Consider the following 17,469-nt stretch of genomic DNA (forward strand, 5'->3'; position numbering starts at 1 on the left):
AAGGAACATTAAGAAGACCACATGAGGCTAGCATAGCCATTCAGATAATGACAAGTGTGCCTTTTTGTAAAGGTGAAATATTTTGTCTTAAGTTAAAGCTTTGATAAAGGTACTTTATTACCGGTTGTTAGGGTTTTGGAAGGAGATGCATACGAGGAGTCTTGGCTTGCACACCTGTCCATCAACGAAGCCTCCAACACATCTGGAAACATGGTGATGCTCGTTATTTTTGGGGTATTAAAGAGCTGGGAACATGCTGCTTAATTTTTGAAGAATGGTGGGAGACAAGGACCGGAAAAACAGGGGTTTTATCCTTATGATTAATGAATTATCAGCGCATTCAGTATCCAAAGCTAGCTTGTTCATTGCATCCTTCTCTCAGCTATCTCGGCCAAACTGAAAGGAGACAGGTGTCAAGGATCAAGAAAGAATCATGTTACGAGGAGGATAGAATTAGAGTTTTAGTTTAGTTGGGACTCTTTGTAATTACAGCTCAGCACTTAATGTATTTAATGAGTTAGTTAAATGGTAGATAGGGGTAATTAGTAGCAGTCATCGAGCTCCCCTCATGCTGGAGGAGGAAGCTCAAATTAGTTAAGGGTGTATCTCTATATATAGATCAAACTTTGATGTAATGGAGGTTGGATTTTTGAGAAAACAGAGTTTATTTTGGCTTGTGTAAAAACTTATTTTCAGTAATACAAATCACTGCTTTTCTTCTCAGGATTCACACAATGTTTCAAATGCTCAAGATATATGTGGTTTTGTTTTATCCTTTATGTTTTACAACTGTATAGATACACAATCACTCAGAATTCACTTTGCTGCTCTGATTTCCTGTGTGTATTTGTAAGTTGAGGTTTCTATGAGAGGTATTTTGAGTGTTTAAACATTACATGCCCTGACTTCTATGAATGAGTAGTTTTATAGTTTGCTGAAAGGATGATTAACTCCATGAGCCCAATGGAAGTCTTTGTAATGTCTGTCCAGCCAGCATGTTTGTTAAATTCACCTTACAAGAGTTAGCCATCTTATCAATATTCAAAATCTATAACCTTTTGAGAGAGCCCTCTCAGGCTAAGGAGGCTAAGCCTTAGTCAAAAGTCTGGTTTGAAATAGTTACACAGAGTCTATCTGTTCAGCAGCCTTCCAGTGCTTGATTTTGTGATAACAGGTAACATACCTCAATCTTCCGTAAAGAAGTCCTGCGACCTACCATCATAACCACTTAGCTAATAATCCTTTATGTCTATATACTTTAGACGCATGCCTCTAAGTCTACGCATCCTGGTCGATAATAAATATAGCCTAGTCTAGCACCCTAGATAGGACACTACAGACACAAATCCTCAAATTTTGGATCCAACCATTACAAATACATCAAGGCTATAACCTTGAATGAGGATACCAATCCTCTTAAGCTAATTCAGGCACCAACCTGATCTATCAATCCTCTCAAGGTTTAACCTTTCCAAATACTTCAAATAAACTTCAAAATTAAGATGTTAAAAGGTATGACTTCAAGGTATCTCCAAATGGCTTCAATACTGCTCAAAAATATCTCAAAGGTTTACTTCAAATATGCTTCAAAATCTACTCCAAAAGGTCTACAAGATCTATTCCAAGTTTGCTTCAAACACACTTCAGAAGTTGCTCCAAAAGGACTTCAAGGTTTGCTACAAAATGTATTCAATTTTGCTAAAAAAGGGTTACTCCAAAAAGCCTCAAGAATGCTTCAAAAATACTACCCCGAGGATACTTTCAAACCAACTTCAAGTCTGCTTCAATTCAGCTCTAACGGTTGATCCAAAAGTCCTAAAAATTGCTCGAATGGTTTAGTTAAGCCATATTTCCTCGCCCATATGAACGAGTGAGCCATCTTTCCTTACCCCAGGTGGCGAGATCATTTCTCTTTAAAAACCAAAAGAAACTAGAATAAAAACTTCTTACTCTTGAATGTAAGAAATTGGTTTTGGTGCAGCACCTGAAGAGATTCCATTATACGCCAATTTATATCTCGAAGGGAAGCAGCTCGTTCGCTTACTTTTTTATAGTCCTTACTATGCCCCCACAGAATTAGGTTAGAGTAGTTAATATCAATTAGCATAATTCAGCCATGGTAGTTAAGGGTATATTTATACAAATACTTAAAGATAGTTAGGCATTGAATAAGGGACTGCCCCAAGTATACCTCAAAAACATATCCAAGTCTTCTCCAAACAAGGTTTAAATCACAAGGATGAATATACTCCTTCAAGTTTGTCACAGGAGGTCGAATTGCAGACCCTGAATTAGTCCACTAGAGGTTGAGTTCCTTACCTTAGGGCTGAATTTCCATAGGCCACATAGAGGTCGAATCTCCATAGGTCTGAAGTGTCCTTCCTCAAGCTGAATCGCAGGCCCAAATTTTGTCCTTCATTAGGTCAAATCACAAGTTGAATGAGGCCTAAATGTGTTGTTATCTTAGGCTAATTCTAGGTTGAGGTTTGTCCTTCAAAAGAGGATTGAGATCCAAGCTGCAAAAGAGGTCAAAGTCTACTCCAAAGATAGTCAATTTTTGCTTCAAAAACTTTATCAAAAGATCACTAGTAACCATAATCCAAGAACAAAAAACCAAGAAACCAAGTTTTTAATCCTTCAATTCACGTCAAGGTCCATGAGATATGAACCTATTACTTCTTCCTCAGGCCCGAACTATATCTTCTCCTTGCTCGGTCGAGTTGGAGGTCAAATGAGGAAGATTTGTATTTTATTTATACTAGTCAAACCAGTTCAAATAGGGTTGACTTGTCCTGGATAAGGCCGACTTGGAGAGAGGGAAAAACAAGTGGATTTTGTCTTAAAAAAAATAATTTATTCTCAAAGGAGAGGAGTTAGGGTGCATACAATAGCTTGTTGGAAAGGGATTGAAGTGCTCTTTAAACCTATGCTACTCTTCTCTTTAGTTGATCATCCTTTGACATCAATAACAATTATTTTCTTGAAAATACCCTTTCATTTGGATCCTTGTTGGTGGATGACATCACCTTGGATCATGACGTGCATACTTTTGGAGTGTAGCACTTTACATGTGTGAGCCTACATTTGCTATTGTAAGTTTCTTACATGGCCATTGGACAACATATATGTATTGTTGGCCTCACTTACCTCTCATATACGTAGAGGAAGGAGAGAGTCCTTTCATTCATCATCATTATACTTTTCTCTTTGTACTTTCCTTCTTAGAGTGATTCACTATGTTTCATGAGGAAAGCCCAAGAGAAGTTATAAAATTAAAAGAGGATGTTTTAGTTGGAACTTACTCTTCTGAGATATTTGGGTTTGTTATTGAGATCTAAATGTTGGAGATGATCATTCATATATTCAAATATAACATTAGCTCATTTATAGTTATCATACTTTTGTTAGAGACATGATCAAGTGGATTACACAAGCCTTCTCTTTCTCTATCTCTTAGTTCTTCTCATGTACTCGATCTTTCTCTGTCTCCTCTTGGATTCATTGAGGTTTATTGATCTTCTTTGAGTATCTTGAAGCATAGAGTTATGGTTTCATCCCTTGGGATTTTAAAATTAGCATTTTTTGATGAAACCATGGGTTGCACTTGAGAAATGAAGAATAAGAGGATACATATTTCCTTGGAAGACATGTTTGAGTTATTCATTCTTGTTTGATCTCCTTGGTTAAGTTACCTTTTTCTTTGTTTTCCCTAGCTAGGGTTTGCAAAAGGTAATAGATTGTATTAGAATTGTGATAAGGATAGGGCATGTACATGGGCTTCATATTATATGTATTATTAGAGATTTAGTTGTCCAATACTTTGTCTAAATTGTAGATTTGATTTTCAACCATCTATGTTCTGCATGGTTTGTACTTTTTAGCTACTTATGGCTTGTTGATTTGACATAAGTTTATATTATGTTAATTGATTTAACATTATAATTAAAGAAGATAAAAATTATTTTGTTGTTGTAAATAATGGTTTTAGATTTGGTTTATGCATAATAAGATTACCCTAGAGGGACAGAACTTATCAAAACACTTTGGTGTTTTTATCCCCTGAATTGCCTTGATGATTATGGTTGTTAAGTATTGAAATTTTGTTTGTGGTGGCTACTAATTTGTTTACATTTCATAATATCCCTAAGAATGAAAACTCATAGGGCTTAATATTTGAGAAACCTCTTGGATATAGGTGAAATTTTTGTTTTGCATTAAAACTCTTAAATGAAAAAAAAATTGTGCACACATATATCCATGGAAAATGTCATTAGGGCAACCCTCAAATGCTTACTCATGTTTTGTGAATGGTGCATGGAGTAAATGTCATTGAAGTAGAACATGTACCCCTAACTTAAAGAGAATCTATCGCACTTGAACCCATGACCATTTAGTAATCTTTGTCATCAAACTAGTTAGCTCAGACTATTGATTTAACCCACTAGACTTACATATGTACATATATTTATAAAGTCTCGAGTGAAGGAACTATAGTAAAAAATCCAATATATTGGTGGAAAAAAGGGTTGGAAGTTAAAATGTCTACTAATTGTATTTTCATGTGGTTGGTCTTAAACAATAAGGTGATTAATTATGAAATTTGAAAAAAAGGAATAAATAAGGACTTGGCGGATGTTAATTGAGTAAGGCAAGTGATGGAACAATCTCCCATATTCTTATTTTATATTTTTATACTTCTAAACTTTGGAAAGTATTGGACATTGTAGTGGGGTATAATGATGGTTGAAGAGGCAACTCTATATAAGAATCTCCCATAAAGTGGTGTAGGATTTTTCCTTTAAAAAAGGTTAACCTACTTCATATTATAGCTACTTGGGCAAAACGATTGTCCAATAAGGTTGGTATTTTTTAGTACAAATATATTCTTCCCCTTCATTGTGCCTTATAGAGTTGGAATATCCTCAATAGTTTCCCACAAGTCAAAATCATAAAACTCCTAATAGTTATTGAGGAAGAAGTGACATAGAACGATCGTTATTGGATATATTTCAGTCAAATCTAACATGAGTAGTTTGGACACTTGAATTATTGCTCACTTCAATAATTATATAATCAAAAATTGGGGCATTTTTTCCTCTTGTTTCTTGTAGGATGGTGTTTGTTTGGGTTTTGCCTTTGGAAATCATCATCAAGAAGGTTTTGACAAAGAAGTCTCAAGTTGGAATTGATAAACACCTTTAAATCTTGTTCTTGTTGACTTATGTGGTCCTTTTGCTTCTATCTTCTTTTGTGGTCACAAGTATTTTTGTTCTTTGTGATATTTTTTATAAGAACACTTAGGGTTTATTTCATTATCCACAACAATGAAGTTTCTAATAATCTTTTGGATTTAAAGAGCCTTGTTGAAAATAATGTTTTCATCACATTTACAGACTTAAATTATTTAATGGAGGTGGGTATGCTAACAAGAAGCTAATTGGAATTTCTTCTTCCTGCGGGATTTAGATGTGACACATTATTTCCTATAAATTGCAATAGAAAAGTGTGGCTGAGAGAGAACCACACCTTAAAAGATATGGCTAATTGCATGATTCATTTTAGAAATTTGCCCCTCAAAATGTTTGGTTGAAGCCATGAATTATGCCAGTTACATATTGAGTACTAATCCCACTAAGGTTGTGTAAAATTTAAGACTAAAAGAAACATGGAGTAAAAAGAAGCCAAATGTTAGTAATTTTCAAGCATTTCAATGTGACACCTAGATCCACATTCTTGATGTGAAGCATAAAAAATTTTAACCCAAGAGTTGAAAAGTATTTTTGTTAGTTACTCAAAGGTTGTAAAAGCTTATTTCCTTTATTTGCTCTACATTATAAAGGTTAATTAGTAGAGGTGTTATATTTCATGAGTGGTTTTCACACTGCAAGCCTAATTGGATGCTTGTACCATCCCCACCTTGTAAGATAATTTATCCTTTTACTTCTCTATCAACTTCTTCCTCTTATACATCTTGTTTTGGTAGTTACTTACATTTTCAATTATGGTTCTTCTTATGATGGAGATCATGAGGAGGAGTTTCCTTCTTTTCTTTCTCTCCCGCCTCCTTTTTCTCTTAAAGCTTGACACTTCCTAGATGGGTTCACTAAACTCAAGAAGTTATTGCTCCTTAGTTGCAATCCTATATATTTTTATCCATAATTTATCATAGCTTCGACACACCTCTTTGATTCTTATGATTTAATATTTAAAAATTCAAGATCCATAAACCATGCATGAAGTATATGGTTTTCCAAAAAAGGATTAAGTGATGAATGAAGATCATCTTATGTTTGTGAATGATACCTAGAATTTATTCCTCTTCCTCAAGGAGGAAAGATTGTGTAATGTAAATAGGTTTACATAATTGAATACATAGTAGATGCAAGCATGAACAAATATAACACCTAATTAATATTCAAAGATTTTTGTCAGGCCAAAGGCCTCAACTATTTTAAAACCTTTGTATCAATTGCCAAGATGGATTCCATTTGCCTTGTTTTTATCATTTATAGCTTTGCAGAGATGATAGGTCCATTAGTTGGACATTGAGTTTTCCTTCTTGCATATGGATCTACAAGAAAAATATCTATATGGAAAATCATCATAGGTTTACTTAAGGTGACCTTAATCTTGCATGTTAATTGAAATAATATTTGTATGGACACAAGAAAGTTCCCTAAGGTTGGTATGAGAAGAAGGACATGTATATGCATGAATTAGGATTTTCCATATGCCACTTTGATTACAAGGAAATCTAAGCCATACTTAGGTTGAGAAAAGGAAATCCTTTTCTTAGTATGCAAACCTTGTAAGCCAATAAAATAATGATTTTGCTCTCAATGTGTCATCTCAAACTTTCTCCTAAGACTAGACTTCACTTTGCTGATAAAATAAACATCACTACCAATGAGAATGGGATCATCAAAATATAAAACAAGGACTTCAAGTTCATCATGCTTCACTTCATTAGTAAGAATATTCTTCAACATGTACATGGGTTATGAGCTTATAATTATTGTTTTGTATGTTTGTGATCTCATTATGACTAGTAATGATTCTCATTTTATCAACCATATGAAGTATAGTCTTAGGAAATAGTTTGAGATGAAAACTCATTACACTTTCATTATTTTCTTCACTTACAGGGTCTGTAAGTTGATTCAGGAGGATCCAAGAAATCCTCAAAAATAAAGTGCTCAAAACCTTATGCAAACAACGCCATGTCAAAGAGCTCGAGAAGAAAATTCCAACCCAACTTGAATGGGAGAAAACAGGTTTCATATGCAAAACTTATTGTGTTCTAAATTACGCGGAACAAGCAAAAATGTTAGCAGGGTTGCCACGTGGAAGCTCCACGAAGTGCCATGTGGAACTATATAGACACTGAAGTGGAAATTCCATATGATGATTTGTTAAGCTCAAATGATGACACTTGGCAGGAGCATATGCTGACATGGCAGTAGCGAGATTCCATTAGGTGGAATTGACATGGCAACACCAACAAGTGACACATGGATCCATACATTGATTAGGCATCCGAGTGGTGGCTAACTCGGCAATAGTGGCAGTCATGTGGTCCAATGGGGTCCTTCCATGTGTCCCAATGAGATGGTGTCATGTGGGCGACGACAGGCTAGAAACTTCAGTCCAACAAACGACATGGGTGGAAATCAGGGATTCAACCCCCAAACCTATGGCGTAACGGGGCAACAATCTAACTAATAGGCGACGCAAGTTGTTGCCATAAGGCAGTGGATCAAATTATATTCAAAGTTATGGTTAACATCTGGCAGAAAGAGAGGGAAGGTCACAGGTTTGACCCTGTGACCTCCCCACAATACCAACAAATATTTTTTTTCAAAGAAGCAGTCAGAATTTTTTTATTAAAGAAGGAAAATTTTGGAATGCGAGCCAAAAACCTTACTTAACTCATATAATTCCATCAAAATCCTACATTTTGAGGTCCAATACACATGTAGTCTAATCTTGTGACATATTTTTCTAGTACTTCGAAAGAGATGCTTACTAAATATCCTAAGAAAGATACCTAAATACAAACTATATTTGCACTGCATTAAAAACAAAATTTATTAAAAGGAGTTTCGAAGCTCGATGCTAAGCACCTTGATATATTAACCTCGATGGCCAGAAGCTTGGGTCAACCTTCCTCTCTTCCTTGCTACCTCATCCTCTAACTTAGGGTCCTCTAGGGAAAATTAAAGCCAAGTGATATACATGTTCTCCATTTCTGCCATCCTGCAATGGAGAGCTACCACTTCTATCCTAAACTGATGTTGGAGACGATCGATTTTGACTTGCATAAGCTCAAGCTTAGAATTGATTATGAATTGTTGAGAATTATGAGCTTGTTACTCGGTTTCTTGCCCCTGCTTGAAACCAATATGCATGCTTTCCATTATCGTAGGAGCCCTGTCTAGAATTAAGTTAATATCCATAAAGTCAGGGTCATGGGAAGAAGAACCCATAATATCCATGGTGAATTTGTCCAACAATGACACCAATTCGAAGAAACATACTCGATTATGACCAAGGATGATAAAAACATATCGTACCCAATTTGAAGCCTGGAGGGAGATATAAATACTAATTTTGCGGATGCGAGCCTGAGAAATCCCACTACCATAACTTGTGTGACCTCTAATATCCTGCTCATCCTCCATTGAATGCATACTTGAGAAATCCAAGGGGAAACCATTGAGAGATCCTTGCTAGAAAAGCCTCTTGCTATGGAAAAATAGGAAAATAACTCTAGCATAATGCGAAATAAATGATTTTGTCTTGACATTCTAATTATGCACTACGCAACACATGTCTTATGATACACCATGCAAAGAGGTAAAGAGTGCACAAGCCAAATGTTGTAATTGAGGCAATAGGAGTACACCTCAAGAGATGATCGAGGTTGATCCATAAGTGACAACCACCAAACCATGCTACACCACAATTCTAATAAAATGAATTGTCACCTTATCCTATGCTTCAAACATGTTTCTACATGTATCTTAATTAATTGTTCATGATTTGAAATAAATGACCCCATTATATGATTTTGGAACCTCATGGCAGGGAGGAGAATGATATATGATTGTTATTAAGTTCTATTGGTTCTTGTGCCATCCTTGCTCCTTAATTTTCCAATATATCTGCTGAGGAGTTTAAACTCCTTTACACATGAAAGAGTTCAACCTTTGAAAAATGTCGGAGTTGGAGAAGGACCATCATCTCTATGGAAGAGGAGGTCACTTTAGAGTGATGATAAGCCTCCCAAACTCGCCAAATAACTATCATTGAGTCACCAAATATCAAGATTTCCTTAATTTTTTGATCAATTGCTAGATGTAATCCTTGCCATAGAGTAAGGAACTCAACTTGGTTGTGGGTTGTTGTTCCCAATCCCCATGCAAATTGTATATTTGTTTGTTTGTTGGGGCCAAGAATCATCCTTCCCAATCCTACTACCCGTGCATTACCAATAGATACTACAACCACGATACACCATATTATTGCATCACATTTGAACCATTTTATATGGTTAGAACCACTTTCCACTATGTAATAGTTAATTGGGCCAGATTATATTTTGTTCATAATTGTTGTATATTTCATGGTTAATTGAATCGTCGCATTAAACGACTAAGTTGTGTGTGGACTGGCCTAGTAGAACGTGTATTGAATAGGTCAACGCAATAATCCCACCATATTTAAAAATTACATATGGTTAGATATATCATGGGGGGGTTTATGTGTTATCACCTAAAAAGTGATCACCTAGCCATTTTCCACTAGGATGATTGAAATACACCATGTAGTATGGGTTTACACATAAAAGCTCACTTTCACATTATGAAATAATTTAAAGAACCACTTTTCGTAAATTATTTCTTTTTACCCACTTGAAAATAGCCCATAAATTTATTGTGTCGAGAGGTGCTCTCTAGCCCCATATGGAAAATATGTTGTAATGTCCAGTCTTGTAAATATTTTGACTCGGTCAAATAACATAAGAAAAGAAATGTGTAAAGTAAGTAATGTAATGTAATGTAAACGTTTTAGCTCGATGAAAACAAAATAAAAATAAAAACCACCCTACGTGAAAACATTTTTGCTTGGTAAAAAAAAAACTTTAAAATAAAAATAACATCATGGTATTCAGCCATGGTATGAGAACCCATGGTATTCATGTGGAATATAGCCTATTTAAAGGGGGAAATTATACCAACCTAGATCTATCTTATCTCTGGATTTACTAAGCACCGAGAGGGATCAGATCTCTTGATATGCAAACCCCTTTTAGAGTGAAAAAATATTTGATCTGTCTTGGCACTTGGTAGATCCGAAGTTAAGATGGATCTAGGCAGGTTTAATTAATTTCATGTTATTTTCATATTTACTCATTTTTTGAAAATAATTAAAAATATTTGCATCCATACATAGGAAAAATTAAATAAATCATTATTCATTTATATTCCTTAATCCTCACACGTTTCTCCTATTAAATCATTATTTAGTAGTTATTTCTAACTCACCTTAAACATATTTCTTAAAGTAAATAGTAAATTATTTTTATTTATTAATTACTTCAACTACTTTTCTTAATTAACTCAATTAATCATTATTTTTTGAGTTAGTTCGCTAAATAAAGATTATTGACCATTTCATTAATATTTTTCTCTCTTAAATATAATAAAATAATCTTAATGGTATATCTTGATTTGGTCTAATAATATTTTATTGTTTGACTAGATCTAGATTTATCCTAGCATTTTATTATGGAGTTGTCTAACGAGGCGGAGGAAGCCCGGACGACCAAAAGTAACCGGAATCCCGGTGAAAATTTTTCAAAAAATCTGGTAGATGCAGTGTTTGACTCGTGTTTTTGATGGTGGAAATGGATTCAACACCATCAAAAATGTCTAGGACACCTAAAATTTTGAATTTTAACAACTATAACTTAGATTTACAAAAATCCTTGCCGGATTTTCTCTATATATGACCAGAATTTCCATAACTTTCTAGGCAACTCCTCCGCCTCTACACACATGATCATTATCATCATTGTCACTTTGTCCTCATTACTTATGAGCTCTCCATCTTGAGTTCAACCAACCTTTTCATTTTCCCATTTGCAACCAAGAAGAGAGAGAGAAAGCAACAACAAGAAGCGTAGGGACTCCAAAGGATCCTACCCAGGAAGAGGACATTACAGACCCGTGTCTATGTTCTACTCCACCAGGTGTTTTCATTAATAATAAAAATAAATTTCTTTCTATTGGGTTCCTGGTCTTTACTTTTGGCATGTATTTTTCAGTATTTGCCAGCTCTTTTTGTAGGGTTTTCTAACATTATTCTTACAAATCTAAAAGTATCGTTGAAGGTCACAATGCTTTTGCAACATATTTCTCCTTGTTTTCTTTGTTGTTAGGTGAATCGTCACCAATCGTATAAAAGAAGATTTTTTACTCATCTGCTTAGAAATCTTCTCCTAACATTGTGTATTAAATGGATATGCGCCCAACCAAGATTTGGGGAGGTAACAACATATTCAACCTTCACAGGTTTGACCTCGTGTTGGTCGGTCAACATAATACCTTATATGTTAAAACTTTAACTAGTGCGCCAAGATTCACTATTATGAATTATGAGCAAATTTGAGAGTATTCAAGGCATTTTTAAAGACTGTGTATTTTTTAAACAAGTTGTTTTAGAGCTTGTTTTGCAGTAATCAAGAAGGAGAATTTGGTGGTGTTAAAGACCATTTCCTTGTGGCAGAGAGCTCGGTTTGTTGCCGGTTTTAGAAGGATTCTTTTGTATTCAAGTTCAATTTGAAGACAGTGAGTTTCAATGTAGTTTTTAGTCGTGATAAGGGGAAAAAGTTGATTGTGAATACCACTGCCTTAGTTGCACTTTGTAGGCTTCATGTAACAAATTGAAGACTTGTTGATGTAACAAAGTGATTTGAGGTTTCACATCTAATTAATAAAGAGGTCACTCCCTATTGGATAAAAGGACCCGAAGACGTAGTCCGAGCAGCTGATGAACTCCATTATCAAATCTGGTTATGCACTTTTCTTATCGTCTTGTTCTCTTCTCATTTATGCAATTTTCCATAAATTCTTCATGTTTATATGCTTAAGTGCTTAAATGGGGTTTTAACACACTCGAACACATTTTAAAACCAAAGTCATTTTAACGAATCTAGATCAAGTGGTATCATAGTAGGTTGATAGTTTAGTTTGTCAGTGTGTATGATTACCAGGAACAAACTTAAGCATTGAGAAGAGACACTTGTGGAAGGAAATTCAAAAATTGGATCAAAGAAATTTATTAAAATAGAAGAGATGGCTTCACATCCCTTCGAGTTAGAGGTATCTTTTGTTGATGCCTTTATGAAAATGAAGGTGGTGGTTGAGGAGATGTATCTTGACTGGAAGAAGTTGGAAAAGAGTGCCAAAACTAAAGGCGTGAAAGAGGGTTCATCGAGTAGAGCCAAAGAAGAGGAAATCGGTGGTGATCCTCCATCACAAAAGAAATCATCAAGAGAAGAAAAACAACCTATGAAGGGTGATGGCACATATTTGTCTAACAACAACAAAGCATGCAAGATATCGAGTGAAAGAATGAAAATTAATTCTCCTCGACATGTGTGTGCCAAAGATGACCATTATAGGTATAATAAAGTCTGTTGTTCCAATGTTCCTTTTGATTATAGGAGAATTGGAAATGTAAAGGAAAGCTTATGGCATAGGAAACTGTGCACGTTTTGTGGGTTAACTAACCATAACATTTCCAAGAGTTGGAAAAGAATGGCTTTGTATAGGAAATCCATGGCCATTGGGAATGAAGGAAACCTTCCAAGTTCTCAGGGAAAGAAGAAAGATGGGAAACACTCTTGCTCTCACTGCAAGAAAGAGGGCCATAATAATGAACATTGTTGGAAGATAAATCTTGAATTGAAGCCTAAACAATTCCGAGATAAAAAAGGAAAGTAGAAGGGAAAGCAAGAAGTGGTTGGAACAACTTAAAAATTTATGGATCAAAGTCCAAAGATGAGATTCAAATCTTAGAGTCGGGATAAGAGGTAAAACCTTCCCGCTCATATCTGCGAAAGTGGGAAAATCAACTCATATGAAGTAGGAAAGTGAAATGGCTACAACATGTAGACACAACCATGTTATGCTTCAGGAGACAATGACATTGCAACATGAGGTTTTGTCATAAGAACCTGTTAAGAAGGTCAAACATATTGGTTCATTGTCATTGATTTCTTTTTTTAATTATCATTTCTAATCTCTAGTACATGGGTAGTAGTAGAAGTAATTAATGCAAAAAGATTTAGAAAATTTAAAATGCCTAACAATATGTTTTCAGTTGTAATAGTTATCATGCAACTAATTGCGATGAGATAGGTGCGCAAAACAAGGTGGACGGACACAAGACAAATGGGGAGGTAGATCCCACACTTCATGTCTAGATAAAAACCTTTTGTAGGTCCAAAAGTCTTACTGAGGAGGAATGATACAAGAGGATCCAAGAAAGCCTAAAAAATTAGAGTGCTCAAAACTTGATGCAAACAATTTCATGTTGAACAGTTTGAGCAGATGATTCCAACACAACTCGAATGGGCGAAAATGGGTTCCGTACACGAAAGTTATCGTGTTCTGAAGATTCCATGGAACAAACAAAAATGTTAGCAGGGTTGCCATGAGGCAGAACCAGGAAGTGCCATGTGACACTGTACGGATGTTGACATGGCAAGTATGTACAATGACGTGGCAATCTCAAATGGTGACACTTGGCAAGAGCATATGTTGACATGTCAGTTGTGAGATGATGTGGTAGGCTAGGCAAAGAACAGGTGGAGTTGACATGGAAACACTAGAGAGGACATGTGGGTTTATACGCTGACTGGGCATCCGAGTGGTGGCTGACTTGACAAAAGTGGCAGGCATTTGGCCCTATGGGGTCCCACTGCATGGCCCAATGAAATGGTGCCACATGGCACCCCATGGCGACCAAAATGAGCTTATTCAAAGATGAGTTGGAAACTTTGGTTCAAAATGACATGGGTGGCAATTGAGGATTCGACCCCAAAACCTCCAACATAACAGGGGAATGATCTAACTAATAGGCCACACAAGTGGTTGTTATAAGGCGGTGGATTAGATTATATTTAAAGTTGTGGTTAGCATGTGGAGAAAAAAGGAGGAAGGCCGCAGGTTTGACCCCATGACCTCCCCGCATTACCCACAAAAATTACAACCATGATACACCATATTATTGAACCACATTTGAACCATATTATATGGTTAGAACCATTTTCCATGATGTAATAGTTAATTAGGCCATATTATATTTTGTTCAGATTTGTTGTATACACCATGGTTAATCGAATCGTCAGGTTAAATGACTATGTCATGTGTGGACTAGCCCAGTAGAACACGGGTTGAATAGGTCAATGCAATAAGCCCGTCATATTCAAAAATGACATGTGGTTAATTATATCGTGGGGGGGTTTGTGTATTAAAAGGATATGCACTTGACCGAGATTTGGGGAGGTAACAACACATTTGACCTTTACAGGTTTAACCTTGGTCTGGTCGGCCACCATAATACTTTATATGTTAAAACCTTAACTAGTACGCTAGATTCACAATTGTGAATTATGAGCAGAGCCTAGAGTATTCAAGATGTTGTTTAAACCCTGTGTATTTTGTAAATAGGTAGTTTTAGATCTTGTTTTGTAGTAACCAAGAAGGATAATTTGTTGGTGTAAGAGACCATTTCCTGGTGGTAGAGAGCTTGTTTTGTTGTAGGTTTTATAAGGCTTCTTTTATATTCAAGTTCAATTTTTAGACAGTGAGTTTGAGTCTAGTTTTCGGTAGCAAGAAGGGGAAAAGTGGGTTGTAAATACCACTACCTTAGTTGCACTTCATAGGCTTCCAGTAGTAGATTGAATACTTGTTGATGTAAGAAAGAGATTTGAGGCTTCACATCTAATTAATAAAGAGGCCACTCCCTATTGGAGAAAAGGGCCCAGAGATGTAGTTTCAACAACGGATGAACTCCATTATCAAATCTGATTGTGCACTTTTCTTGTCTTCTTGGTCTCTTCTCATTTATACAATTTTACATAAGTTCTCCATGTTTATATGCTTAAGCGATTAAATGGGGTTTTAATTATGCAAACACACTTGAACATGTTTTAAAACCAAAGTCATTTTAAATATTTCCGGATCACGGGTCAAGAAAATGATTTCCCTTTCTGTATTTTATATAAAAATTAGAAAATTTCATTATTAAAATTTTCCCTCTACTAAAATTGTTTCTTCTCAACAAGTATGATAAATTTTATGCTTGGAAAACACAATGAAGTGTGTGCATTTATTATATTCTTAAAACTCTCAAACGTCTACATGGATTTATTGTTGTGTCAAGAGATGCTTTACAACCCAATATGAGAGAAATGTTATTTAGATTTATTGGTGGGCGAAGAGGCACTTTATAACTCAATATGAGAGAAATGTTGTCTTGGAATGTTACATTTAACAATGATAATTTAATACTTACACTATCAAATTAAAACACATTAATACCAAAAGATCTTTCAATATTGACCATAAACATTAATAACATAAAATTCTTTCAATGTGGATGATAACTAAAATGGATTAATGTCCACCTTAATTTTACATCAACTTTAAAAGAGAGATAAAGTAATTAAAAATGAAAAATCCGTAATTTTGTTATTAATTGCTTTTTACTTTTTTAGTGAGAGGGAGATGTGTATTCCTTTCACTACTTAATGTGAAATTGACATGTGGCATCTAACATAATATAAATATTAACTCCATATCAAGGAGATGTGTAAATCAATGCGTGTTCAACATAAAATTAATATGTATTGTTTAAAAAAATTATTAATAACAAAACATGTTTGAATGTTAAGCATAAATAAAACATTTTAATATCCATATTAAGTAACATAATCTTATGTCTACTTTATAAATAGAGAAAAAGTAATTAAAAAAAAATCATTTTCAAAAGATGTAATTCCCTTACTCTTTAAAAATATTTGAGTGTTGGCTTTAAATAAATTGTTGAATATCCATGTTCATTCACTGTTTGGCTTTAAAAAAAATATTGAATATCCATGTTCATTATATATTTCAATATCAACTTTTTATATATCTATATAAAGAGAGAATAATGTTGAGTATAAATAAAATATTTCAATTCCCACTTTAAATAAAATAATTATATATGACTTGATATATATAGAAAGAGAGAAAAAGCAATTGAAAGTAAAAAAAATCAATTATTTTGTATTTCTTAACCTCTCTCTCTCTCTCTCTCTCTCTCTCTCTCTCTCTATATATATATATATATGGCATAGTCTAACTAACAGAAGAAATAACCCCTTTCCAGGCACTTTTTGGTCATTTTTGCCCAAATATGGTAGAGATTTTTAATAATCGTAAGTTTAAGTTGTTTAATTTGTCAAGTTTGAGTGCCTAAGGGGTTTTTTAAAGTGTCGAATCCATTTATGCATTCAAAAGTGCATTTTAAACAACAAGAAATAAAAATCTTGCTTATTGCATTTAGGCAAAAAAAAAATCATTCCGTCTATGAGTTGAGAGTGAGAGAGAGAGAGAGAGAGAGAGAGATTTCTTATTTCATTGGTAGGTGTTTTTTAAAGGAAGGTACGAGGGAGATTTATAATTACTTCAAGGCTTAATATGGAGTTGATATCCCTGTAACATTTTAAAAATATATTAAAAACAAAAATAAAAATTCAATGTCCAAAGGAGTTGGATTCGAAGGTGGAATGTGAAGAGTTTTTCATGGTTGAGAAAAAGTTCAATTTCTGTGAGGGCGTGGCCCTAAAGCCATGGGGTCACCTTGAGGTAATGGTTGAACATGTGGTTCATCCACAAAGAGTATATTAAAACTGGTCTTATGACCAATACACACATAAGTGTATCAAATCACACCCCCATGTCAGCATCGAATATCCCCCCATGTCATTCTTTTATAAGGTCCCATATTCTCTCCACATTGGGAGCACAATTTGTTCTTCTCTCCACATGGATAGAGGTTGACAACCCTAGTTGTTCGCTTGGGCCTTGCCTAGGAAAAAATAAAAGAAAAAGGCCAAAAAAAAGTCAATCATTTTATTTTTATTTTTGTGATTTATTCAAATTATTCTTATATTATTTTATTACTGGAGAGAATTAAATTCTCATTGCAAAACCACAACTACTGAATTGGAAATAGAAAAAAATAAAGAAAAAACCCCAAAAATAGAAAAGTCAAAATTTAAAGACAATAAATTTGAAATAGAAAAAAAAGAAAACAAATATAATCGGATGGAAAAGACTTTTTCAATCGTTTTCCCCTTTTTTAACTTCTAGGTATGAAATTTTTATTTTTATTTATTTATTATTTTTT

This window comes from Pinus tabuliformis, chromosome 8 (genome assembly GCF_031772625.1).
Source record: "Pinus tabuliformis cultivar Carrire ecotype Pingquan chromosome 8, CPIR1, whole genome shotgun sequence".
Taxonomy (NCBI): domain Eukaryota; kingdom Viridiplantae; phylum Streptophyta; class Pinopsida; order Pinales; family Pinaceae; genus Pinus; species Pinus tabuliformis.